Source organism: Pinus tabuliformis, chromosome 9 (assembly GCF_031772625.1).
Source record: "Pinus tabuliformis cultivar Carrire ecotype Pingquan chromosome 9, CPIR1, whole genome shotgun sequence".
Classification (NCBI taxonomy): domain Eukaryota; kingdom Viridiplantae; phylum Streptophyta; class Pinopsida; order Pinales; family Pinaceae; genus Pinus; species Pinus tabuliformis.
This window is the reverse complement of record NC_142307.1, coordinates 1,625,823,039-1,625,850,936: the sequence shown is the minus strand read 5'-3', so window position 1 is coordinate 1,625,850,936 and position 27,898 is coordinate 1,625,823,039.

Here is a 27,898-nt window from a genome sequence, read left to right as displayed (position 1 = left end):
CTGATAAAAAATGACACAAACTTAGAGATCATCCTTGGAGATGATGCCACCTATCCTGTGAAGGGATTCGGGAATGTTACCCTTCAATTAGATCAAGGTAACATTATTCATTTGCAAGAAGTAATTTATGTACCTAATCTCGAGAAGAACCTGGTATCTATCTTGGTGATGGAGGACAAAGGATTCAAGGTGGAATTCATCGATGGAAACGTATGTGTTTGGAAAATAAATTTTAAAGATGCTTTTACTCTTGGGTTTAGGGTTGAAACTTTGTATAAAGTTGGAGGAAGTCCATTGGTAGCCATGTCTTGCAACACATCTCTACAATCTAAACTATGGTACTAGAGGTTTACCAATCTTCATTATAAGGCCCTAGCAGAGGTGAGACAAATGGTGATAGGTATGCCTGAGTTCAAAGTAGATCATGAAGGTGTATGTTCGGGATGTACCGAAGGAAAAATTACAAGGGGACCATTTCCCTCAAGTAATAACAAGACCATAGATATATTGCAATTGATCCACTCCAACATATATGGTATGATGCCCATAAACTCTTTTTGAGGATACTTATATTATCTCACCTTTACGAATGATTCTTCTCGCAAGACCAAGATCTACTTCTTGAAGATGAAGGATGAAGTGTTCACCTGGTTCCGACACTTCAAAGCCTTGATAGAAAACCAATCTGAGAAGAAAATCAAGATATTTAGGACTGATAATGGGACCGAGTACGAATCCAATGAATTCCAAAATTATTGCAGAGAAGCTAGCATTAAGAGGGAGGCTACAACACCATAAACTCCTGAGCAAAATGGTATGGCTAAAAGGAAGAATCGCTCTATTATAGAAGCAAATCATGCCCTGCTTCATGATCAAGGCCTTTTGAAGTTCCTATGGGATGAAGCTACAAATACCACCGTGTATGTTCAAAACCAATGCCGTCATCAAGAATTGGAGTCCCAGACTCCCGAAGAATTTATGTGGCTTGTCAAAAGGAAGTTGAGATAATTCATGGTGTCACCTTTGACGAAGATATGGCCCTCAGGGAGATCAACAATCTTCCCATCCTAAGGAAGGACAAAGAAGCTGACATCGGAAATCAAGGTGAAAAAGAGGATGAAACGATGCCTGATGTTGATGAACCTTGTAGGTTTTAACCCTGTATAGAAATTACCTGCATACAAATTCTAAAACACAAAAAATAAACAATGTGAGAGCATAACACATAAAACACATATACAGAGGGATTTTCCCCTGGATCCAAAAACTGGGACTACCAACTTGATTTTTCATTATATTCCTTTCAATGTTACAATACATATATATACATGCCAAAGTATCCAATACCATGGAATGAAAACCATTGCGCCCAAAACCATGTGCAAAAGCCATGCACAAAACCATAGGTAGGTTCACCCACCTAATATAGGGTCCAAAAAAAATTTCCCCGGGGCGCTATCCCGAACCCCGCAGAGGGGGGACAACCACCCCCCTCAAACCCCCTGTGACCCCTATTATGCAATCGATGCAACGAAGGAAGGGCTCTACCCCCCTCTAATGCCCCAGTTAACTAGGGGAGCTAGTCGTGGAAAGAATATAACACAACCCAAAAAAACTATGGATCCTATTGGTACTCCTCCAAAAGGAGACCCTCATGGCTTAGGGAGACTCTTAAATATGCCGAGAGACACATTGCACCAAGGGGAAATTTTCGTGAAATCAAGAAGCTAAATAGGGATCAAGGATATTTGACCACCATGAGCACTATGATTCAAAATGAGCCTCATCATTCGAAGAAGATGTGAAGCAATAAGTATGGAAGGATGCTATGAATGAAGAATACGGTTCAATTATGAAGAATGATGTCTGGGATATGGTCCCTAGACCCTAGGAAAAATTGGTTTTCACCTCTAAGTGGCTCTACAAACTCAAGCATGGAGCTAATGGAAGTATAGAAAAGGCTTTGTTTGTCGCTCGAGGATTCTCTAAAAAATAAGGTGTAGATTATGATGATATATTTGCACATGTAGCTCGATACACCACCATCCACTCGATCATAGCTCTTGCTACCTCACAAGGATGGAACCTACATTAGATGGATGTTAAGACGACTTTCTTGCATGGTTCAATCAAAGAGGAAGTCTATGTGGAACAACCTGAGGGGTTTGAGGTTCATGATCATGAATCTCATGTATGCAGGTTGAAGAAAGCTCTCTATGGATTGAAGAAAACACCTCTCGATTGGTATGAGAGTGTTAGGCCCCTATAATACTAGTGATTCCCCCATTACTATTGTCATTGTATCCCTTATTGTTATTATTGTGCCCCTATTGTCCCCATATTTTTATTAGTATGCCCCATAGAAACCCACTATTGTTATTTTTGTGCCCTTATGTTATTGTTGTTATGCCGCTTGATTATATTGTGACCCCTTAGACTCCTATATATCGAAGGGAGGTTTAGTCATTTGTATCATCCAGTAATTGTTCATTTTTGTAATGTAAAGGAGGTTTCCCCCTTGAAGAGGCTGAATTCTAAGGTGTTGATCTATCTTTTATATCTTTTTGTGAGCTGGTTTCCTAACATTTGGTATTAGAGGTTTGGATTCTAGGGTTTCGCTGCTCCAAACAGGTCATCATGGAATTTTCTCTATAAATTTTTTCTATGACATTTCAAAAGCTACAAGAAAACCCCTTTGAGCCGAAATCATTCTAAACTTCAAGTCTGAATTTCAGAGCTTGTCTCGCTATATTTGCAGAGATATGATCTGAGGAAGTTAGGGTTTTTGCAGACTCCCGAATTACATTCCAAACAGGTGACCTGGGGAAAATTGTCATAACTTTTGTTTTGAGCATCATATTGAAATTTCGTAAGAAGTTCCAAAAATAGGGCGGCCTGTAGTTTTCTATGTATTAGTTTCAGATACTAAGGTCGAAACAGTGACACGTGGCACATCGTACAAGTTTACTCTACTGAACTAGTCTATAATCAGGTCACCATGGGAGATTTGGCATAATGGTTCCTTGGAGAATCCAATCTTGATCAGACTTGTGAAGTTAGAAAGATGACTCAAAGGGCTACCGCAAGATGAGATTTCAGATATTCAAGATCCGCAGTTACAGAGATACAATAGATTCAATATTCAGCTCTTACAAAGTGAAAAAAAAGGTGTGTAGTTTTTTTAAATTTTACATAAGATTGGCTTGAAAAATTAGTTTGAAGGAATTCAAAGGGAATAGTGAAGAATTATTAGCATTAATTAATGCCCCAAAGAAAGAAAATGGAAACACCTAGTAAGCAACTTGAAATCTCTAGCATGATTCGTGAAGAAGAGGAAGAAATGCAACATGATATATCGAAATTACAAGACCAAGTACAACAAATTTCACTCTCACTAAAGGTAAATGAAGCCAAGATGAATGGTGTGGAAGCTAATATGAATGGCATGCAAGTTAATATGGATGGTGTGGAAGCTAATATGAGTGGCATGGATGCTAAGATGAATGGCATGGACGATAAGATGGGAGAATTGAAGATAAATTTGAATAAGTTGCTACAATAAATAGTCACTAATGGTGAAATGGTAGCAAAGGGAACTCATGATGAGAACAAAAGAAATGTTAATCATGATTTCATAGAGTCTAATGTTGGAATGAAGATCCACTATCTTCCAAAAATCGATATGAGAAGTTTGATGGCAAGGATCTCGGAACATGGATACTACAGATGGAGCAATTTTTCGATCTCCATAATGTGCAAAACATAAAAAAGGTACGTATTGCAACTTTATATTTGGAACCAAATCAGTTTGTATGGTATCGATGGATTTTCTCATGTAAAATAAATGTCACTTGGGCAATTTTTATGGAAGAAATGATAGCACATTATGAGGATACAAAAGCAACACCTTTTTAAGCCAATTGATAAATCTCAAACAAAAGGGTTCAATGATGGAGCACATTGAAGACTTCCAAAAATTGAACATAAGGGTAAAAGATATTCCAGAGGAGCATAGGATTGATGTGTTCATAGGAACTTTAAAGGATAATATCCAACATGAGGTTCACCTTTGGGAACCTGATTCTTTGGAGAAGGCATTCAGGGTAGCAAGAAAAATGGAAATCAAAATTATGACAACCAGGAAGCCTACCACTCACAACTATAAATATGGAAGTGTTGTTGCCCCTAGCCTTCCACAACCTACAAGGCTGACACCACAAAAATTGGAAGAAAAAAGAGCAAAAGGGATTTGTTACAGTTGTGATGGAAAATACACTAAAGGTCATAAGTGTGTTGAGAAGAAATTATTCTACATAGATTGTGAAGAGGAGGAAGAAAAGGAACAAGAAATGTCAAAAGAAGAGGATATACTTTAGGAACAAACCCTAGATAAAGAAGAAATGAATCCGACCATATCTTGTAATGCATTGGCTGGAATTACCACTCCTCAAACTATCAAGATAGAAGGACATACCAATAAGAGAAAGGTAATAGTGTTGATTGATTCACGATTTAGTACCCATAATTTTATTCATTATAAGATAGCAAAGGAATGGATAATGGTTGCAAGTGTCAAGTGATGGTTGCAAGTGGAGGAACCATAAATTGCTCAGGAAAGTGCCATAATATCAAGTTATCCATGGGAGAATATGTATTGAATTGCCCAATGCTTTCCATTCCAATGGGTGGTACTGATGTTGTACTAGGAGTCCAATGGCTACAATCCTTGGGTACAATAACTTTTAATTTTCAATAAATTTTCATGAATTTTTCTTTGGAAGGAAAGGAAGTTGATTTAAGGGATATTGTAGGGAAACCGAAAAACATAATAAGCTCTAACGGTATGACAAAGCTTATAAAGAAGGAAGAACAAGGTGTAATAGCACAATTATGTTCACTAGAGGTTCCCACATTGAAATCATCTATTTCTCTAGATCTCCAAAAAGTCTTGGACAATCATTCCAAGGTATTTGAGACTCCCAAAGGTCTCCCACCTATTCATGATCATGATCATGCTATTCATTTGAATCCAGGAAGTGTTTCTCCAAACAATAGGCCATACAGATATCCCTATGCCCAAAAGAGTGAAATTGAATGTATGGTTGCAGAAATGCTAGAGGCTCGTATAATTCAACCTAGTCAAAGTTCTTTCTCTGCTCCAGTAGTATTGGTGCACAAGAAGGATGGATCATGGTGCATGTGTTCGGATTATAGGGAGCTCAACAAGGTCACTATGAAATATAAATTTCCCATTCCTGTCATTCATGAATTATTGGGTGAATTGAATGGATCAATTTACTTCACCAAGTTGGATCTTCGTTCAGGATATCATCAAATTAGAATGAAGACTAAAGACATTCCAAAAACAACATTTAGAAATCATGAGGCTCATTATGAATTTTTGGTAATGACTTTTGGCCTTACCAATGCACCTTCTACATTTCAAGGTTTGATGAATTCCATTTACAAACCCTTCCTTAGAAAATTTGTGTTAGTATTTTTTGATGATATACTAATATACAACAAGTCTTGGAAGGATCATGTTGAACATGTTGACAGGGTGCTCAAACTATTGGAGGAGAAATAATTATATGAAAAAAGCGCCAAACGTTTCTTTGGAGTACAAGAGGTGGAATATCTGGGTCATATTGTATCTCCTGAAGGTGTTAAGGTAGACCCTAGCAAAAATTAAAGCCATTAAGGAATGGAAAATCTCCACATCCATAAAGCATCTGCAACGATTTCTCCGGTTGAAAGGGTATTATCACAAGTTTTCTAAGAATTATGGGAGAATAGCAGCACCTCTAACAACATTATTGAAGAAAGATGCATTTTCATGGAATCCAAAAGCAACAAAGGCCTTCAAACATCTTAAAGAGGCAATGTGGCATGCACTGTTCTTAGCTACGCCGGACTTCACAAAAACATTTATTGTGGAATGTGATGCTTTAGGAAATGGAATTGGTGTTGTTTTAATGCAAGATGAAAGATCCATTGCTTTCGAAAGTCATCCAATCAAGGGAAAGTATTTACACAAAGCTATTTATGAGAAGGAAATGTTGGCAATACTACATGCACTTAAGAAATGGCGACCCTACCTAATTGGAAGGCACTTCAAGGTAAAAACAGATCATGATAGTCTTAAATACTTTTTAGAACAAAGATAATCCTCTGGAGATAAAAAAAAAAGGGTCACAAAGATGTTGGTTATGACTTTGAAATCATCTACAAAAAGTGGAAGAAAAATGTTGTGGCAGATGCACTCTCAAGAAAGGATGCGGATGTGGAAGCATTGTTGTGTGCCATTTCTATTATCCAACCAGATTGGATAAATGAAGCAAGGGAGGAATGGAAGAATGACGAAGAAGTGTGGGCACTAATTCGAAAGTTACAACAAGATCCCAGTACATTTGATACATTTAGCTGAAAAATGATTCGTTATGGTACAAAGATCGTTTATACCTATGTAAGAATTCCCAACTCAAACAAAATATTCTTATGGAATTGCACACTTCTCCCTTAGGAGGGCACTCAGGATTTTTAAAATCTTACCACAGGATTAAGAAGGATTTTTTTGGGATGGCCTTAAATCGGATATTCAAAAGTTTGTGGCAGAATGTTTGGTTTGCCAACAAAATAAAGTTGAAACAATTAAGACCCTAGGTCTATTACAACCTTTATCCATTCCAAGCCAACGTTGGGAGGAGGTTTGAATGGATTTTATCACAGGTTTACCCAAGTTTGAAGGAAAGAGTGTCATCATGGTGGTAATTGACAAACTTACCAAGTATGCACATTTTTGTGCACTATCACATCCATTTAAAGCCAGTACAGTTTCTACTGCATTTATGGATACAATTCAAAAGCTACATGGAAACCCAAAGATTATTGTAAGCGACAGAGATCCCATTTTCATTGGAAATTTTTGGACAAAATTATTTTCTTGTCTCGGTATTCAGTTAGCTCATAGCTCATCTTATCATCATCAATCTGATGGGAAAACTGAGATAGTAAAAAAATGTTGGGAAGGATATCTTCGTTGCTTTGTATCTAATAAGCAGACACAATGGGTCAAATGGTTACCTCTGGCTGAATGGTGGTATAACACTTCCTTCCATATTGCAGCAATAATGACCCCATTTATGGCACTTTATGGATATCATCCACCATCCATCACATCATATTTAAGAGAAAATTCTAAGGTTCAAAAAGTGGAAGATCACATCGAGCATCAACAACAAGTTCTCCAACTCTTAAAGGATAACCTCATGTTGGCGCAGAATAGAATGAAGCAACAGGCAAATCAACATCGTAGCAAAAGAAGTTTTGATGTAGGTGACTAGGTATTCCTATGGCTACAACCATATAAACAAATGTCCCTCAAGCAAGCTAAGAAGGATAATAAATTATCACCAAAGTATTATGGTCTGTACAAGGTGTTGCAAAAGATTGATACTATGGCATACAAAATGGAGCTTCCTGCAGCTTCCCTAGTGCACCTAGTTTTCCATGTTTCATGTTTAAACAAGGTTATAGGTGGCAAGCTCCCAGTTCAAACAATATTACCAGAACTTGACGAGGAAGGAAAAATCATATTGGAATGAGAAGCAGTCACAGAAATAAGAACTCGATAGCTACGAAATCGATCAATTTCGGAGTATCTCATCAAGTGGAAGAACTTATCCGCTGAAGATTCCACATGGGAGAATGAGAAATTTATACAAAAGCATCCAGAATTACTCAAGTGTTGAGGACAATGCTTTTTGGAAGGAGTGGGGCATGTTAGGACCCTATAATACTAGTGATTCCCCCATTACTATTGTCATTGTATCCCTTATTGTTATTATTGTTCCCCTATTGTCCCCATATTGTTATTAGAATGCCCCATAGAAACCCATTATTGTTATTTTTGTGCTTATGTTATTACTGTTATGTCGGCTTGATTATATTGTGAACCCTTAGAATACTATATATATAAGGGAGGTTTAGTCATTTGTATCATCCAAGAATTGTTCTTTTGTGTAATCTAAAGGAGGTTGCCCCCTCGAAGAGGCTGAATTATAAGGCACTAATCTATCTTTTCTATATTTTTGTGAGCTGGTTTCCTAACAGAGAGGATCGATAACTATCCGGTGAAGCTGTGATTCACTACAAGTGAAGTTGATTTGAACCTTTACTTTAAGGTTGAAAATGATAAACCTCTCATTTTGGTACTTTATGTGGACGACCTCTTTCTGACAGGTGTAGATCCTCTCATTCAAAAATGTAAGAGGGAATTGGCTTTTGAATTTGAGATGAATGACCTAGGATTGATGCACTATTTCCTAGGATTGGATGTCTGGAAAAAGCCAGGTGAAATTTTCCTCTCTAAAGGAAAATATGTTGTGAAGAAATTGGAAACTAGGGACAAAATCCACATGGGTTATATTACTTATGACAACTGATATTTTTCTTCGATTCCTCTCTCCAAGAGGTGTAGGATTGATCTAAAGATCATCCGATTCTAACATATACAAATGAAGTTATGAATTTATTTTGATTATGGTGAAACTGTCAAGGTTGGCGAGAAAAATTATGCAGGCTTAGAAGCCCAACGATCACGTTTATTCATCCTCAATGTTGCATATAAATAGAAGGTGACTTAGCCTCATTTGGACACACTCATCTTCACACTTCTCTCTCTCTCTCTTCTCATTGATTGGGTATGGATTTCTGGGCCTCTCTCTCTCCACATGTCTGAAATTTTAGGAGAGCGAAAATTCAGGGGGCTGAAATTTTAGGAGAGTGAAATTTCAGGAGGCAGAAATTTCAAGAGATTGAAATTTCAGAAGGCCGAAATTTCAAGAGGCCGAAATTTCAGGAGACCAAATTTTTGGACAGTTTGACCAAGCGTTGACCAACATGCATTGACCTCCTTTGACTACATTTTTGTGAGGGCTATCTTTGTTTAGGTAGGCCGCATTTATGGGCATAAAAATCAAGGCTAGACATTGATTGTTGACTTGTTATCACCCCAAGAAACTCTCCTAGGTTGTAACTTGGAGATGCTCGGGAACATTACAAATTCAACTTATTGTTGCAAATGGATGAATGGAAGGAATGATGCTGGTTCAAGCCAGATAACCACTTCTACTATTCTTAACACCAGACATGCGTGAACACCCCCATACTACAAGGCTTTAGACCACCAATTACTCACACTTTAAGGATTGGTTGAATATGGAGAATACTGACCACACCAGCAGATACACAAGACCATGTGATGGCCGGATACAACCAGTAAAGAAGCCTGTAAATCTAATTCCCCAACACACAGATAGGATGACAGCTCTCTGGCATTAGGTGAAAATAAACCCGAATAACTCATTAAATGATACATACAAGATTTTAATACAGAGGTAGAATGACAACGACTCTAATGCTAAACATTAAGAGTTCAGAAATGCAGCATATCAGGCACAACTAGGAACAGAAGAAGAGTGGAAAGTGAGAAATTAACAACAAAAGAATCTTGTATTAGCTGAAAATGAAGACGAGACACTGCAAGTATCAAAATAGTCACAGTCTCCAGAAGTTGAACCTTACGTCAAAACATCAACCATCAACCCTGATTAAATCTTGTTTCTGGGTATATATAGAGTTTCATCACAAAGGAACTCGGCCATTCTAAGTATGGAGGGGTCATAATTGACCACCAACCACTTTAATTGCCTGATGGAGTCTGAGTGTGATTGCTTGTTGTAGTGGATAAATTTGATCTTCTCAGGTGCTTTGCTATCCTCTCAGGCGACTGGAGCGTCCTTATCCATTAAGTTCCATAACTGCTAAATGCAGCTACCTACTCATACTTGGTCCTTTTCCTCCTTGGCCATACTGCCTGTTGATTGCGGTTGCTGCGGAGCAATTACTACTGATACTGGTGAGTCGACTGCCTTTGTCCTTCAGGTGCATGGAATGGTCAGGGGGCATGGACTGAGTGGCAAATGGACGGACTAAACGAAGGAGGAAGATCAATTGTTGGATCGAGAGGATGGATGGCGTGGATGGCTTAGCAGAGGGTATGGGGAGAGATGAGAGTGGAGTGATCGTGGGCCGTTGGATCTCGGGGGGACAGATCCAATAGTGATTAGGCGAGAAAGTGGGAACGAGCGGTAAGCGGTATTGCTCACACCGGCGTTGGGGGTTGGGCGGTAAACGTACATAGGCATGCAATACCACTTGGAGTGTGATGTGTGGCGGTAGGGAAAGGGCGAGACCACTTTTCATCGCACGTTAACGTGCTATCACTTCGCGAGCGCAGGGAGAGCAAACGCCGTCTAATCGTGGCGGAGATGATCAGACGGTGGGGAATCAATCAAGCAGGTTTTTTGTCGGATGTGACGAGGGACCGTTGTATCAGGGTGCGGCAATCAATGGCTACGATGACGGGTGAAGAGTTTGTCAAGGCGCATAGTCATATGGGCATGGGTTTTATGGGGTTTTGGGGCTTTAACGCTAGGGGCTTAAGGAAAAAGTTTTATGTGATTTTTTAACAAAAGCATGGGTAAAGGAGATGAAAGGGGAATGAGCGAGGTAATGGAGAAAGGTGAGGATAACCATTTCAGGCCTTTTTTGAGCACGACCAAGGGCCAAGTTGGCCTCCAGCTTTAGAAAATCTTGATTATATAACAGAGCTAACACTGGCTCCTTCTAGGGATGAGATCCTCCCTGTGAGGTCTCAAGAACTGCAGATCATTGCCTTTCCTATGAAAACCAAATTAGCAAAATTTCCTAGTGTTCCATTGGGCATGGAGTCTAACTGAGCCTACACTAAAACTGATAAGATAACATATTTACAAATTTAAGGCCGAAGACCCTAAATAACATAAATTTTCAAAAATTGGCCATTAACTGGGCCATCAAAAATTGCCTTCCCTTCCATACTTTGCAGTATGAAAGTATTGTTTCCTTGGATCTGAGAAATGATAAAAGGCCCTGTCCAAAAAGCATCAAACTTCCCATGGTTGCCTTTCTTCTCTTTCAGTGCATCCCACTTCAGAACCAAATCTCCAACCTGAAAATTATCTATCTTCGCCCTTCTGTCAAAAGCTTCCTTGATCTTCTTCTGATGTGCTGTAGAATTTTCAACTAGTTGTTCTCTGATTTGATGTACCTCTGTTAAATCAGAGATCCTTTTTTCCATGTCCTCTTCCTCATTCTGCTCTTCTTGTAAGAAATTTGCCACAGGGAGGGTTAACTAAGTTGGGAATATAGCCTCAGGGCCATATACCAGCTTGAATGGAGAATTCCTTGTGGATTTCTTGGTGGTCATTCTGTTAGCCCACAGTGCATATTTGAGCTTAGAATCCCAATTCTTCTTGTTGTCTTCCAATAACTTCTTCATTATCCTTATTAGGCTCTTGTTGGAAGATTCTGCTAGGCAATTGCCTTGAGGGTAATATGAGGTGGAATGAACTAGCTTAATGCCCATTGAGTCACAGGGATTGCTCTCTTCGGGGTAAGAGGATGCAGAAGCAAATTTATCGCATCACTATGAGCGAGCGCAGGTATTGCGTTTCAAATAAAAGTAAAGTGTGGAGTGGAATAGAAAATATGTAAGAAATGGGTTTCAAAGAAGACGACCTTCTAATGAGAAGAGGCATTAAGATTTTTATCATCCTCGCACCGAGCTACATGTCCACCAATTCTTTTGCCCTAGAGGCTGCTGCATTGTCTGTGATCAATTTATGTGGACAACCAAATCTGGTGAACATATTCTCTGTCAAGAACTGCATGACCACATTATGATCAGCCTTTCTGGTAGGGATCAACTCAATCCATTTAGTGAAGTAATCTGTGGCTACTAAGATCCATCTATGCTGGCCACTGTAATGTGGATTGATTTCTCTAATGAAATCCAAGCCCCACTGCAGAAAAGGTCCATTAGCATGTATGGGTTTTAAGGGTAGGGACTTCAACTGTTGCTTTCCTTCAAATCTTTGGCACCTGTCACAGGATTTAACAAATAAGAAGACATCAGAAAATAAGGTGGGCCAATAGTATCCAGCTCTGAGAATCTTGTGGGCTGTAGTTTTCCAATAATGATGCCCTCCACACATGCTGGAATGAAACTGCTGCATGACTTCAATGGATTTTTCTTTGTCCAGACACCTTAGCAGAATTCCAGAGGGATCCCTCCAGTAAAGCAGATTTTCATGAATGCAATATTTGGTTGCCCTGTGTTTAACAATTTTGGATTGGCTTGAACTAAGGCCTGGAGGAATTTATAGCTTCAGCAAAAATTGAGTTATTGCAGAGTACCAATCACAAGAAGCTAAATTTTCTGCCAATGACTGATTTTTCCTTGGTTCAGCTATTTCTTCTTCTGTCTGACCATTCTCTGAAATCGTGCTCATGAGATTTATGTCTAGCGTTCTGTAATTTTCTTCTGCCATCAGTCTGGCAAGGCCCTGACCTCTGACCAGTTTGGTGGGCTTCAATTCTATGTTAAATTCGATAAGCTTTGCAATCCATTTAGCCCTTCTCCCATTAGCATCGAGATGCGTTAGAACATCTTTTATTGAAGCAGAGGGTGCATATGCAATTATCTTAGAATGCAGAATGTAAATTCTGAAAGCTTTCAAAGATTTGATAAGAGCATATGCCTGTTTTTCAATGATATTATACTTTAGCTCAGCATCCTTTAATGTTTTTACTGAAAAATTCCATTGGATGCTCTAAGCCTTCCTCATATGCTTGCAATAAGACTGCTACAAGGGTGTCATTGGAGGCAAATGAAAATATATGGAACTCCTTGCTATAATCTGGGCTGACTAAAGTGGGAGCTTCCATGATAGCTTTCTTAATGGATTCAAAGGATCTTCTTGCTGCATCAGTCCACTTGACTTCTGACCCCTTTCTCAACATGGAGGTAATATGCTTTACAAGTTCTACAAAATTTGGGATAAACCCCCTCACAAAATTTATCTTGCCCAGAAAGGACTGGATATCTTTCTTTGATCTTGGGACAAACAAGGTTTGTATTGCTCTTACTCTTTCTGGGTCAATTTGGACACCTGTGGCAGAAACAACATGTCCTAACAACTTGCTTTCTTCTAAAGAAAACTGTGACTTTTTAGGATTGACTAAAATACCAAACCTTCTACACTTCAGGAACACCCTTTTCAAATGCTGCAAATGGTCATGATGGCTGCTAGAGTACACTGTTATATCGTCTAGGTAGATAAGGGCAAACTTATCCTTCTCTTCAACAAATGCTATATCTATAGCTCTTTGAAAGGTGGCTCCAGCATTCATCAACCCAAAAGGCATCTTGCAATACATAAAAGTGCCCCAAGGAGTGGTGAATGCAGTCTTTTCTTGGTCATTTGGATGTACAAAAACCTAATTATACCTTGAAAATCCATCCAGGAAAGACATTACTTTGGCCCCTGAGACCTTCTGTAGCAAATGCTCCATCTTGGGTAGAGGATAATTGTCTTTCTTAGAACATTTGTTTAAGTTTCTGAAATCAATGCAGAGCCTGATTTCTCCACTTTTCTTCCTCACCACTACCAAATTGGCTACCCATTTTGAATATCTGAGAGGGACTATGATTTTGGCAGCCAGTAACTTCTTGATTTCTTTTTCAATTAGAGGAAGGAGCAAAGGATTTATTGGTCTCAGCTTCTGCTTGAAAGGGATGGTGTCTTTCTCTAAAGGAATTTTATGCTGGATGATATTTTTGTCATATGTTTTCAGGTCACTATATTCCCAGGCAAAGACATTAGCAAATTTCTTCATTAAATTGTTGTATTCAACACTCTGGGTAGCAGACAAATGGGTGGACAGATTTATATATCTTGGTTGTCTTGGACTCCCTATATTATGCTTACAGACTGCAGATTGGTCTTCTTTTTGGGCAACCTTATAAGGCACATCATTTTGGTCAAACAACGTTTCTAATGGAACCAGGCCCTTAGGTATATGATTGCTGAGTAGTTGGACAATGCTATCTTTACCAATTATATTTCTAAGCTGGGATTGGGGAATTTCTTCCAAGGCTTCATTCTCTTGGTCAATTTTCATTTCAGAAAATTCATCAATGACTTGTAGAAACCTATTCACTTCATCATCATCTTCAAAAATTTTCCAATGCTGGACATTATCAGGCAGGGATGGTCTGTATTTCATCTGAACTTCATAAACTAGTCTGGGAGGCATGGGAGGAATAAACATGCTAGGAGACACAACAAGGGAATCGACAAGATGATTTTTTACTCTAGGGATATATGATATACAAAAATTATTAAAATAATCTTTCAGTCTCCATAACTCATCTCTGTATTTTTTCAGCCTTGGGTTCTTTGCTTGAAATGTTTTGTTTACTTGCTGAATGATAAGGTCAACATCTTCGAACACCTTTGTGTTCCTGATTCCTCTATCCTTAGCTGCATTGAGACCTAATATCAGAGCTTCATACTCTGCTATATTGTTCATGACTTGGAAAGCCAGCTTAAAAGAAAGATGTGTTCTTTCTTGTTTTGGAGATAATAGCACCACCCCTGCTTCTGTAGTCTCCGTAGAACATGCTCCATCAAAGAACATCTCCCAAACCAGACTTCCTTGCTCTCCCTTGGCTTGGACTACTAGTTTCTTGATTTGCATTGAGGCCTTCTGGGATTCTTCAATTTGGAGAATACAAGCTCCAAAATCAGTGTCCACAGCATATATGGGATGATTAGAAGGGTTCTTCTCATCACTAATGATGTAGGCCAACTGTGCTTCTCTGTACAATCTCCTGCTTCCCCCCCAAAGATTGGAACATTGGCATAAGATAAATCATTCTGTAGTGTCCCACCTAGTCTCTTAATCCACCCTCTGGACAACAGCATGCCAAACTTGGGAGGGACATCTGCTACCACAATATCCATAATCATGCTCTTCATGGGCAACTGAGTTAGGGTAATGGCCAGGTCTTTGATTAATCCTAGGCATTTTACCTTTCTTGAATCAAATGAGAATAAGTCATGATATGGTCTAGTGATATCAAGGCCTAACTCTTCCATGACAGCTTTAGGCATCAAATTGTGGCTGGCCCTTGTGTCTAGTAGGAAGTTATGGAAGGTTTTGTCATGAATGGTCAAGGAGACATAAAATGATGGAGAATTATCATTAGCAGGTTCAGTCATTGGGCTAAGCACAACTGCAGGCTTATCATCTTGCAAATTGACGTAGTCAGTGGAGGCTGATGAGGCTTTTAGCTCAAGAGCATCAAGGATAGGCTTTCTAAAAAATTCACTCTTTACAAGCTCTATCAGAGGCACATATATTTTTAACTTCTAGACTTCTGATTCAAAACTAAAAGGGGAAGGGGACTTGTCAGGACATCTTACCTCTTGAGCTGGTGCTTTGAAGATGACAGGATCAGCTGCTGGTCCTTTCTGTCTAATATTCTGTTGCTCAATTGGGATAGCAACTCTTTGGGAAATATTCTCCTTGACATTGTTTACTTTTGACCTCAGCTTATATCTTTGCTGCTCATCAGTCTGTAGAATAGCCTCTCTGTCCCACTTTTGACTGGTTTGCTCCTGTAGCAATGATTCTTCATAGGCAGCCAATGTCAAAAAGGCAGCACTGCCTTTATCTTCCATGTAATGAATTTCATCCTCTTCTTCAGATTGCTCCTCTTCCATGACTACGTTCTGGAAGGGAGCCTTCACTCTTTGCTGTTCATTTTCTTCTTTACCCTTCTGAATGATCTGCAATTGCTCATTTGCTCTTCTGAATGGATTTGGGTTTCTTGGAGCAAATGTGTTTGGAAGCCTTGCTTTTCCAGAGCTCTGCTCAACTTTCAGCTTAGATATCTTAGTAGCCAATGACTCTATCATTTTAGTCATCTTATCTAATTTGGGTTCTGAAGATGAAGCAGAGGAAGAAGAAGCCTCACCTCTCTGCCTCCTTTTATCAGCATGAATTTTGAGCTTTTCTGCAGCCATGCTATTAGACTCCACCTCAAGCGCTACATCTTGCATTTCAGCTAGAGTGGCACATCTTCTTTCTCTCAAAATCAGGCAGAAATCAGAGTCAAAAGCATTGGCATAAGTGAGTTTGGCAGAGGTGGGGGTAGGCTTTACTTTAGCTAGTGTCTTACTATAAATACAGTTAAATCTTTTATTAAAATCAGGCAATGATTCCCCATTCTCCCTCTTTAGGTTTCCAAACTCTGTATGGTAATAGAGCAGGTCTTTCTTATCCCCCCATTGCTTCAGAAATGCATCATCCAATGCTTCAATGTCTACTATGGACCTATGGGGCAATTATCTGAACCACTTTCTAGCCTCACCATTAAGGCTCTAGACAAACACTCTCATCCACACATCATCTTCACTGATATCTAGGTTATCATCATAACTATAAAAAGACTCAAGGTGTTCTTCAGCTGTTACTCCCTTTGTACCGGTGAACTTGGGCATATATTTCTGATATTCTCCTGTAGGCATGGCATTCAAAGGAATAGGCAAGACCAGGGGTCCATACCTAGTAGCTATGGTTCTTTCCATCTTTGTGAGTGCTTGCTGGCCTGCCATGACTGGGATGGGTTGGAGGATACTGGAAGTTTGAATAGTAGGAAGTAACGAAATATATGACAGAGAAAAAGGAGTATGATGGACTGTATGGGAGGCTTTAATTGGATCGAGATCCAAAGGGGAACTAAATGAACAAGGAGCTTTGTGAATCTCTGAAGGTATTTCTTCACTAACAATGCTAGGCTCTATATCTTCAAACCATATATTCTCAACTATAATCTTCTCTTGCAGAGATACATAAAATTTCTTAGGCTTACCTAATCCTGATGCTCCTTCTGTGATTTTTTCCTTTGTTTAGCAATCTTCTCAGGGTCAGGCACTGGGTCAGCTGGTGATTTCTGAGGATTTCTTTGGGTGTGCCTCACATATTGAGCCAGAACTATAATGTGGAGTCGCCACTAGGTTGGTTCTCCAGTAGAGTCGCCAGATAGATGATTACAACCAGAAATGTGTCCAGAATTTTTCTATCATCAAAGCTGGAAATTTGTCGTTCTCCCAGGGAAGCTGAGCTTCAATCTCCTCTCCCCGGCAACTGCACCAATTAATGTTATCACCCCAAGAAACTCTCCTAGGTTGTAGCTCGGAGATGCTCAGGAACATTACAAATTCAACTTATTGTTGCAAATGGATGAATGGAAGGAATGATGCTAGTTCAAGCCAGATAACCACTTCTACTATGCTTAACTCCAGACATGTGTGAACACCCCCAGACTACAAGGCTTTAGACCACCAATTACTCACACTTTAAGGATTGGGTGAATATGGAGAATACTAACCACACTAGTAGATGCACAAGACCATGTGATGATCGGCTGCAACCAGTAAAGAAGCATGTAAATCTAATTCCCCAACACATAGACAAGATGACAGCTCTCTGGCATTAGGTGAAAAGAAACCTGAATAACTCAGTCACTGCTACATACAAGATTTTAACACAGAGGTAGGATGACAACTACTCTAATGCTAAACATCAAGAGTTTAGAAATGCAACATATTAGGCACAACTTGGAACAGAAGAAGAGTGGAAAGTGAGCAATTAATAGCAAAAGAAGCTTGTATTAGCTGAAAATGAAGACGAGACGCTGCAAGTATCAAAATAGTCACAGTCTCCAGAAGTTGAACCTTACATCAAAACATCAACCATCAACCCTGATTACATCTTGTTTCTGGGTATATATAGAGTTTCATTACAAAGGCACTTGGCCATTCTAAGTATGGAGGGGTCATAATTGACCACCAACCACTTTAACTGCCTGATGGAGTTTGAGTGCGATTGCTTGTTGTAGTGGATAAATTTGATCTTCTCAGGTGCTCTGTTGTCCTCTCAGGTGGTTGGAGCGTCCTTATCCATTAAGTTCCATAACTGCTAAATGTAGCTACCTACTCATACTCGGTCCTTTTCCTCCTTGGCCATACTGCCTGTTGAATGCGGTTGTTGCGGAGCAATTGCTACTGGTACTGGTGAGCCGGTCGCCTTTGTCCTTCAGGTGCATGGAATGGTCAGGGGGCGTGGACTGAGTGGCGAATGGATGGACTGGACGAAGGAGGAAGATCAGTCGTCGGATCGAGAGGATGGACGACGGGGATGGCTTAGCAGAGGGTATGGGGAGAGATGAGAGCGGAGTGATCGTGGGCCGTTGGATCTCGGGCGGAAGGATCCAATGGTGATCTAGCGGTGAAGGCACGTGGTGGTTATTGGGTGAGAAAGTGGGACAGGGCGGTAAGCAGTATTGCTTGCACTGACATTGGGGAATGGGCAGTAAACGTACATTGGCGTGCGATACCACTCGGAGTGTGACGCGTGGCGGCGGGGAAAGGATGAGACCACTTTTCATCGCACGTTAACGTGCTATCACTTCGTGGGCATGGGGAGAGCGAATGCCATCCAATCGTGGGGGAGATGATCAGACGGTGGGAAATCAATCAAGCAAGTTTTTTGTCGGATGTGATGGGGGACCGTTGGATCGGGGTGTGGAAATCAACGGCTACGATGACGGGTGAAGAGTTTGTGAAGGCGCATAGTCATATGGGCGTGGGTTTTATGGGGTTTTGGGGTTTTAATGCCCGGGGCTTAAGGAAAAAGCTTTATGTGATTTTTTAACAAAAGCATGGGTAAAGGAGATGAAAGGGGAATGAGCGAGGTAATGGAGAAAGGTGAGGATAACCATTTCAGGCCTTTTTTTAGCACGACCAAGGGCCAAGTTGGCCTCCAGCTTTAGAAAATCCTGATTATATAGCAGATTTAACATGACCAACGTGGACTGTAGCTAGGGATGACTGTAGGTGGTTTTTTTGACCAGAATTTGACTGGGTTGAATTTGACTGTTTTGAGGGTTTTTTTATCTTGTTGTTTGGAGGTTGAAGTTGATTGAAGTTGATCAATTTGCTAAGGGTCAAATCTGCCATGTTGACTAGCGTTGACTTTCTGGTTAGGGCTCTTTTGCTACTGTTATAAATTATCAGATTTGTAAATTGTACTATCTCTCTCTGTTAAATTATTGAAGACTAAAAGAATATTTGATCAAGGTTTTCTCCACATTGGGGTTTGTCCTTGGTTGGTGCCACATCTTGTGTCCTCTTGTCTTGGCTTATCTTCTATTTTTTATTTTTATGTTCTATCTGCATTTTACTATCATGTTGATGTGATTTCTAAACTGATATTGATATTGGGTTAGTAAAGAAATTGAAGTAAAATTGCTTTAAAGCATACAACATGCCATTGTTGCCTAAATTAACAAATATTGACAAAGAAGAACTTATTTTCATACCCATTGATGCAAATACCATTGATAAATAAGATAAATACAATCAATAATAGAAAATAAATTAAGATTATGATGATGATATTGATGAGGAAATAAACCTTGAAGCATAACTTGTTAGTTCCCTAGAAGAAATAGGTACACTTAGAGGAAATATAAAAAAGTAGAAGGAGATATTACATAAATATGAGAAGAAAAAGGATCACGATCTTGATGAAATGCCAGTTTTGATGCTTAAGAAACAAATATAAGAGTCAAAGAGGATAGAAGAAGTAGTGAGAAGCCGACTAAAAGAAAAAGGAAAATCTTGTGAGATGTTAGAAGTATAAATTATTTCCTTAAGAAAGAAACTAGAAAAGGAAAATGTTCAATTAAATCAAAGCTTGAAATTTGGAAAAAGATCTGAAATATTAGATGATATTCTCAACTATAGAATATCACCTTTTATCAAACAATGTCTTGGTCACAAAGAAAACCATAAAACCTTTAAAGGGGAAATAAGCACAAAGTCATTAGAGAAAGAAAATGAAGAAAAAACACAAAATCTATGTATATATTTTCAAAGGTTCTAGCAACATCAAAGTAGCATTAGGAAAGGAGTTGAATATCAACAAAGAACTTTTTTTTTTCACAATATCAATAAGAATGAATTTAGAAGAGCTACTCTAATAAGAAGTGTTATAGCATCTTTTTCCAACTCTCGTAGGCCATATGCTCTTGATAGGGCTAGGGAAATCCCTTTTACCTTGTAGACCTATCCTTATCTCAAAAAAACAATTTTAAAAAAATATATGTGACTATGCCCACTCTAAAATCACATATGTACGTGGTTCTTCTGAATGATTTCCACACATACCTTTTTAAATTTGAAAAAATATACAAAATGATATTTTTCTAGTGAGGTAATCTTAGACTCAAAGCCCACCTATAGGAACACGTGGCCTAACCAAATTAAATAGTTTTTGATGGTATAAATACATCCTATAGGTTTGCCTAAAAATATTCCTAATGATTGACATATTTACTCTACCAAATTATTCATATATTAGGTCTACTTTATCTCGTGCTCTCTGCACTTCCTTGTCTCCAAGAAACCTTTTTTTCCATGCATAGATACTGAGCCCTCTTTTTCTTGCATCATATTACTACTCTTGGATATTAGGTCTTCGTTGTCTTGAGTAGGAAGGATCTAGAGGAAGGTTCCATCAGTGCTAGCAACGAATATTAGGTTGAAGATTTACCTTCTCTTACTGCTATGATTCTAATAAAGAAACTCATGTTCCTTCTAGTTTCCATTGTCTATATTTATGAATATGGAACTGTAATGTATATTGTTATGAACTAATTGAATTATATGCATATGTACTTTGAATTCTATAATCCTTTGGTGTTTTCTTTTCTATGTTGTAGGTATGCAAGTTTTGGAGGAAGAGTTAGGGTTTGGACCTTACAGGATCATCATCAAACATGGGACCTATGGGTAGATCTCCTTTTCTAACATTTGTTAATGTAAGTACTATACATATCTAATTAAGTTTTCTTGTTTGAATTATTTGTCTGCTTTGTTAGGGATTTCAACCCTAGCCCTAGGGAACATTTCCCTCAAACAAACATGGAGATAAATATGAAGACTCAAATATATTGTATTGCTAATAGATACATAAAATCATACTTCTCAATTCGTTGCATATCAATCAAATCGCATCTTAATAAAATCCTATACGGGACAAGAACAATATACTTGGCTAATGTACATTTTATTCCTCTTTCTTAAGAAACTTCATCACATCAAAGATAAACATGAGTACATTTGAATGTTCAATATAAAATGTACATCATTGTAGTTGATGAAAATAATTTCTTTTTTTATAAATTTGTTCACATGTACTATTGGCATGGGGTCCCCTGGGTTAGTTTGGGGTTAAGATAACTCAAATTTTTGGTACAATTTTGTAAATAAGGTAAAGTCTCCAAGATTTGTGGATGTGGAGCGTGTAGGTAAATAGGAGTCAAAGGGGCTTAGCATCTTGTTTTGGATAAGTTCTGTGTCGGTTTTGAGATTCACTCATGGTCCGTGGACAATGGCATTGTATGAAAATGTCTATAAGTAGTGAGTCTTAGTGAAAGAAAGAGGTAATGAAGTAAGAAAGAGGAGGAGCGAAGATAGAGAAGTAGGTAAGATGGAAGAGGAAAGGCTCTGCAGTTGAGTGTGCAGAGGCCTAGGAAGGTTCCGAAGCTAAGTGCACGAACCCTTGTAGCTGTGTGTGTGGGGCAGTTTTGAGTCTATAATCCTGAATTGAAGCTCAAAAAAGAGAGTTTTTCGAAGAATTCTTGAGTATTTATGTTTATCTATGTTTATGTTATATGCTATCAATGAATGATTTGTTTTATGAGATATTGATTGAATTTTACGTGATTCTCTTGAAGAAGTGTTAATAATTAATGCAATGCATGTCTAAGTACTTTCATGAAGACTTTGATGAATTCCCTCATGTTTACTAATAACTTAAGTAAATCTGCACGAACAGTAATTTAGGACTGCTCTCTGAAGCGCGTAAGTGGGTGAATTAATTGTTAAAGGTCCACAAGAACTGATCGTAGACCTTCACAAAGGTCTAAACGCTATTTTAACATAGTGCAGCAGCGAGCCCTAAGAGTTTATTGATATGCAAAGGAAAATCTGAGGCACTAAAAGACATCACACTAGTCTTTGGATGCAAAAACTTGGTTCTTGCATCCCTCCATACTACTTTGGGTGAGGTTGCAGCTTGCGCTACGGAGGTTTTTGCCAAAAGGGCCAGTAGTGTAGTGTTTTGTTTGTTGGTGCAGCTAACTCTGAACCTCGTTCGGGACCCCCTAAAACAAAAAATGGTTCCATTGCGAGGACTAGGATCTGCTTGAAAGAGATGTGTGATGTTGCATCATTGGAATCCGACCAAGAAGGAAATTGAAAAGTGGTTGGATTGAAATATGCACGAAGCAAAGCAAATATTTTTCAAAGGACCGCAAGGTAAGTACTTAAGATCATTGAATACTTGGATTAAAATTATGTTATGTGAAAAGCGGGTGATGTCGTTACCTTGATGTTTAGAGCCACACTAAGTGGACAATTCTTTAGAAATTGCGAAGGATTGGGACCAGAGTATAGTCCATTAATTGGACCTCCTTCAAGTGATGATGAAGGGGCGGGAAAGACTATGCCATGAAGCACGATTCAGCTAATCACTCAGGGGATTCCTTGAATAGATCATCCTTCCACTCTGCCTCCACCTCCACCTCCACTGCATACACCTTCGCCCACACCTCCACCTCCACCACCATCATTCAACATGGCGCACGCGATGAAGATGCTGATCTTCAAAGGCATAGGGAGTGAAGATGCAGGGCAGTTCTAGTTTGTTGTGAATTCTATGTGGACAACACAATAGATCACTGATGACAATCTAACGAAGGCACAGTTGGTTACTGCTTTGCAAGATCGCACGCTAACCTGGTATACTAAGTATTATTTTGATAATCCTCTTGCAATGCTAGAAGAGACTAAGGAGGATTTAAACAAAGAGTTTAGTAATCCTAAGTTTGACCCGTAGTCAGTAATTGGATTTAAAGAAATCATGGTGAGGGTCGATGAGATGCCTTGGGAATTTGATTAGAGGTTCAAGTGTCAGATCAGAGAAGCTAACAAGAAGATCACAGATAGCCAACATCAAAAATGGTTTATAGTGTCTCTCTTGCCCCACTTGAGAATTCTCTATCATAGCAGAAGATAGAAACACAAGGAGAAGCCTTGGAAATCGTGATGAGGCTGCATGCATCACCTATTCAGGATACAAACCTGGGAGTACAATAGATCCACTCACAATTAGCGAGCTTACACATATAGTTACAGATTTTGAAGAAAGACAAGGAGGCTAAACCAGAAATGCATGCATAAGTCTTCTGTTTGAAGTGTAAGGGCCAAGGGAACTATAAATATCATTGTCTAGTGTACGTGAATTATATTACAGGAGAGGGGTCAATTCCCCTAAAGCCAGAAGCCCCAGCAGGGTCGAGCGTGGGCGCTGTGCTATGTCATGCTATTTGTCAGGTTGATGGATAATATGTGACGAATAATTTCCAGTTACATCAAAAGTTCATCCAGACACCCGAGCAGTTGTTCTGTAACTTCTACAAATTTGTGGGACACGATGAGCACCACTATTGAAGCTATGAGATGACGATTGAAAGGGCGCCTACATACCAGATGCAAGCAGGAACTCGACCTCTAGATCAGAGCACTAGAGGAGTGCGTGGAGGCTATCAGGGTCGATGATGGGGCTGTAGAGGAGGAGGACTTGGTAGAGGTCGTGGTTAGATTATCTGCTAAAACTGTAGATAACCGAGGCATTATGCGTGAGAGTGTTAGAATCCTACGCACCTATCATGTCAATACTGCAGACAGTTTGACCATACTATAGAAGAATTCCCGATGCTAATAGCTAAAATGCAAGAGAAGAAAACACAACCTCAGTAGCTTACGCAGAATATACAAATGATGAGGGCTGAGCCCCGTGAAGAAGATCAAAACGCTAACATTTTGCTAAGAAATGGAATGATGATTGGCGTTGATAAGGGTAAACAACCTAAAGAAGAGGTATGGGCCTGTAAAGCACTAGAGAAAGAGGTCAGCCTTGGTTTGAATTATGCTAAGGTAACATTTATGGAATCTAATAAGAACTTCGTTAAGGCCTCCGCCTCGGGAAGCCAGGACAAGGTGCAAGAAACAAAGCACGTGCAGAGGTTGATCCCTTTGTACTCACTACGTTTTTGGAGACCTGCATGAAACTGCTGCGTGATAGAAAGGTTGTGGATGGCCTGAGGAATTAATAAATAAATGCACCAACAAAGAGAAATCCCCTGACGGACACTATGTAGTCAAAAAGATTGGCAAACATAAGGCATGAACAGGGTGCAAGATGAGGCTCACTACGTAGATAGGTGATTATGAGATGGACTAGGTCATGTTGGATCTGGGGTGTGATGTGAACTTATTATCGAAACAAACATGGGAAAGGATGGGAAGACCCACGCTACAGTGGTCTCCTATTCAGCTCAGAATGGTGAACCAAAAAAAAATCATCCCCATGGGATGGTTATATGGAGTAATAATTGATATTGAAGGTGTGAGCGTAGTAGCAGACTTTGAAGTTATAGAAATTGTTGATGACAGTAATCCCTACCCTGCGCTCCTAGAAATTGACTCGGCTATTGATATGAATGGAGTCATCAATTTGAAGAAAATGACAATGTCGTTTGAAATGAAGTTGCTTCAGGTCATATTACCATTGGACCTTACAGAAGGGGTGCGATATACTAAACCGGTCTATTATTATGACAAAAGTGATGATGAACTAGATCAGATTTATAAGATAACAACACGAGATCAGGACTAGATCAATCCCACGACAGATGGACACATTGCATGGGACCGAGAGAGTTCTTTCACCTCTGATTTAGATGAAGAGTTAGAGCATTGACAGAATCACTTGCATGAAGTATCTACATTGCGATGCAATATGATGACGAAGTCGCTGCACTATGTTTCGTCGGAGGTAAGGAAATTACCCTAATATGATGGTTTAACTAATGTAGATATGCTTTAAGATGAATTTGAGCACAAAGTCCTTGAGGATCACTGCTTCCAAGCATTAGAGTTGGCATTGCATGCTACGCCTACACGATGGTGGGGTATGCATAAGGATAGTTTTGTTCGATGGCGAGATTACAAAAGAATGATGAAGCTACAATTTGGGCGTGCTAACACCAAAATGACTGAGAAATATATTGGAAGGGATGATCTACGTGATCACCTAGCGAAATGGACTAAAGCATGGGGAATAGAACAATAGCCATAATTGGTACACATATTTTTCCATACTTTGGATAAAATTTCCATGAACTGGTATCTGGAAACGGAGCTCCGCCATGGCATCGTGGAATGGGATGTATTGAAGGAAGGGTTCTTATTGACCTTCAACTTTGAAGACAGCTTTTTAAACATCAATGAAGCACTACAAGATATTAAGGCGGTTATCTTCAGAACGTGGAAGGAACCTATGGAATGGATCCAAACAGACTAGAGCACCCAGCTACACCATGCGTTGGAGTGATATAATGTGACCACTAAAGAGGAGGATGAAGATCCGAGAAACATTAATTTCTAGAGGTAGAAGGGCATCACAAAGTTGAAGATCCACAAATAGAAAACTCGGACATCTCTGCACCTTTTAAGAAAAAGCAAGTAAACATTGGCACTGAAGAAGAACTGAAGTTTGTGAAAATCGGGGACTATTGGGACAACGCTACAATGGATAAAGTTGTTGAGTTACTCTGTGAATACCAAGATCTCTTCCCGACTAAGTTCTCGGATTTAAAAGGCATAGTTGGCGATTTGGGCGTTAAGAAGATCACTATGAATCTGGACACGAAGCCTAATAAACAAAGGCTGTATCACCTTAATCCTAAAAACAAGGAAAAGGTTCACTAAGAGCTGGATAAAATACTGGAGGCAGGTATCATAGAACCTTTTGAAGAATCTGACTGGGTGAGCATGATGGTGGTTCAGGAGAAGAAACAAAAAGGTGAAATAAGGATTTATGTAGATCTACAGAAGCTTAATGATGTGTGTGTTCATGACCCATTCCCAATGTCATTTACAGACGAAGTGGTAGACAATGTTGGAGGGCAGGAGGCCTATTCCTTCACTGACTGGTTTTCTGGGTATCATCAGATTAAGATTACACCAGAATATAGGAGTAAAACAACCTTCATGATGGAGTGGGGATGTTTTCAATACACTGTGATTCCATTTGGACTCAAGAATGCACTTGCGATATTTTCCCACGTAGTCATAGTAGCGTTCAAAGAGTTCATTCGCAAGTTTTTGGAAGTATACTTTGATGACTGGATGGTGTTTGGCTTAGTGAAGCGCCATGTATCAAGTTTGTGCCTGATGTTGGATACATGTTGCAGATACAAGATTGCGCTAAATTTGAAAAAATGCATATTATGTGTTCCCTTTCGGATCTTGTTGGGTCATGTTGTGTGCAAGCAAGGATTGATGGTGGATCTTGCAAAGAATGTAGTAATTGTGAATTTGGAGGCCCCTAGGAATGTCAAGCAGCTGCGCGCACACTGGGACATATGGGATACTATAGAAAATTTATTAAAGCTTATGCTCAAATTACTGCGTCCATGGAGAAACTGCTAAAGAAGGATGCAACATTCTGTTGGGATGAAGAATGTTAGTGTAGCTTAGATGTATTGAAAGAAAAGATGGTCATTGTGCCAATCTTGGTATTCCCTGATTGGAAAAAGGAGTTTCACATACATGTGGATGCCTCTTGCATTGCATTGGGTGCAGTTCTAACACAGGTCGGTGAAGGAGAAATGGACCATCCTATAGCCTTCGCAAGTAGGAAGTTATCAAAGGCTGAGAAAAATTATTCAACGAATGAGCGCGTAGGATTGGAAATGGTGTACGCTCTGCAAAAATTCAGGCATTATATATTAGGAGGGCATTTTAAGATGTACACAGATCATTCTGCCTTGAAATACTTGGTCAACAAGCCTATGTTAGGGGGGGAAATTTGTAGATGGTTGCTACTATTTCAGGAGTATGACTTTGAAGTCATTGTGAAGGTAGGGAGGTTAAATGTAGGACCTGACTATCTGTCGCTGATCGAAGTAGGATAGAAGCCTAATAATCTTGAGGAAGGGTTGATATATGCGAAACACTTTGTGGTACATGTAGTGGATGACCATTTTGTAGAAATTATTCAGTTCTTGACTACGGGGATGGCATCGGAAGGATATACAAGTTAGCAGAAGAAGGAATTAGTTGTGCGCGCGACCGATTGATTTTGTTGGGCCAATTCAGCCCCTAGGAAAGAGAATAGGTGCATGTTATATTATCACCGCAACGGAATATCTAACCAGATGGGCGGAAGCACAACCGGTTAAGTATTGTATAGGGGCTATGACAACGAAGTTCTTGTTTGAGTATGTCTTAACCAGATTTGGCTGCCCGAAAGTATTGATGAGTGACAGGGGTATGCACTTTCTGAATGAAATGATCAATGCATTGAGTAAAGAATTCCAGGTCTACCACCAGAAGAGTACACTGTATCACCCACAAGCCAACGAAAATGTGGAAGCCTTTAATAAGATTTTGGAGAACGTACTAATGAAGATCTATAACGCGCAATGAAATGACTGGGATGTGCATGTAGCTGCAGTAGTCTAGGCTTATAGGACTACTTGTAAGAAGTTGTCAGGACAAACACCATTCAGATTAGTGTATGGGGTCGAAGTCGTAATGCCAATGGAGTACATTGTGCCTAGTTTGTGCATAGTAGCTATAACGAATATGGCGGATCGTTAGGCCTTGAAGGAATGGCTCACACAGCTGATGGAGATTGAAGAAGATTAATTTTTTGCAAGATTCCATCAACAAGTGCAAAAGGAACGCGAAAAAGCATGGCATGATTGCCACATCAAGCTTCGCATGTTCAAGATAAACGATCTTTT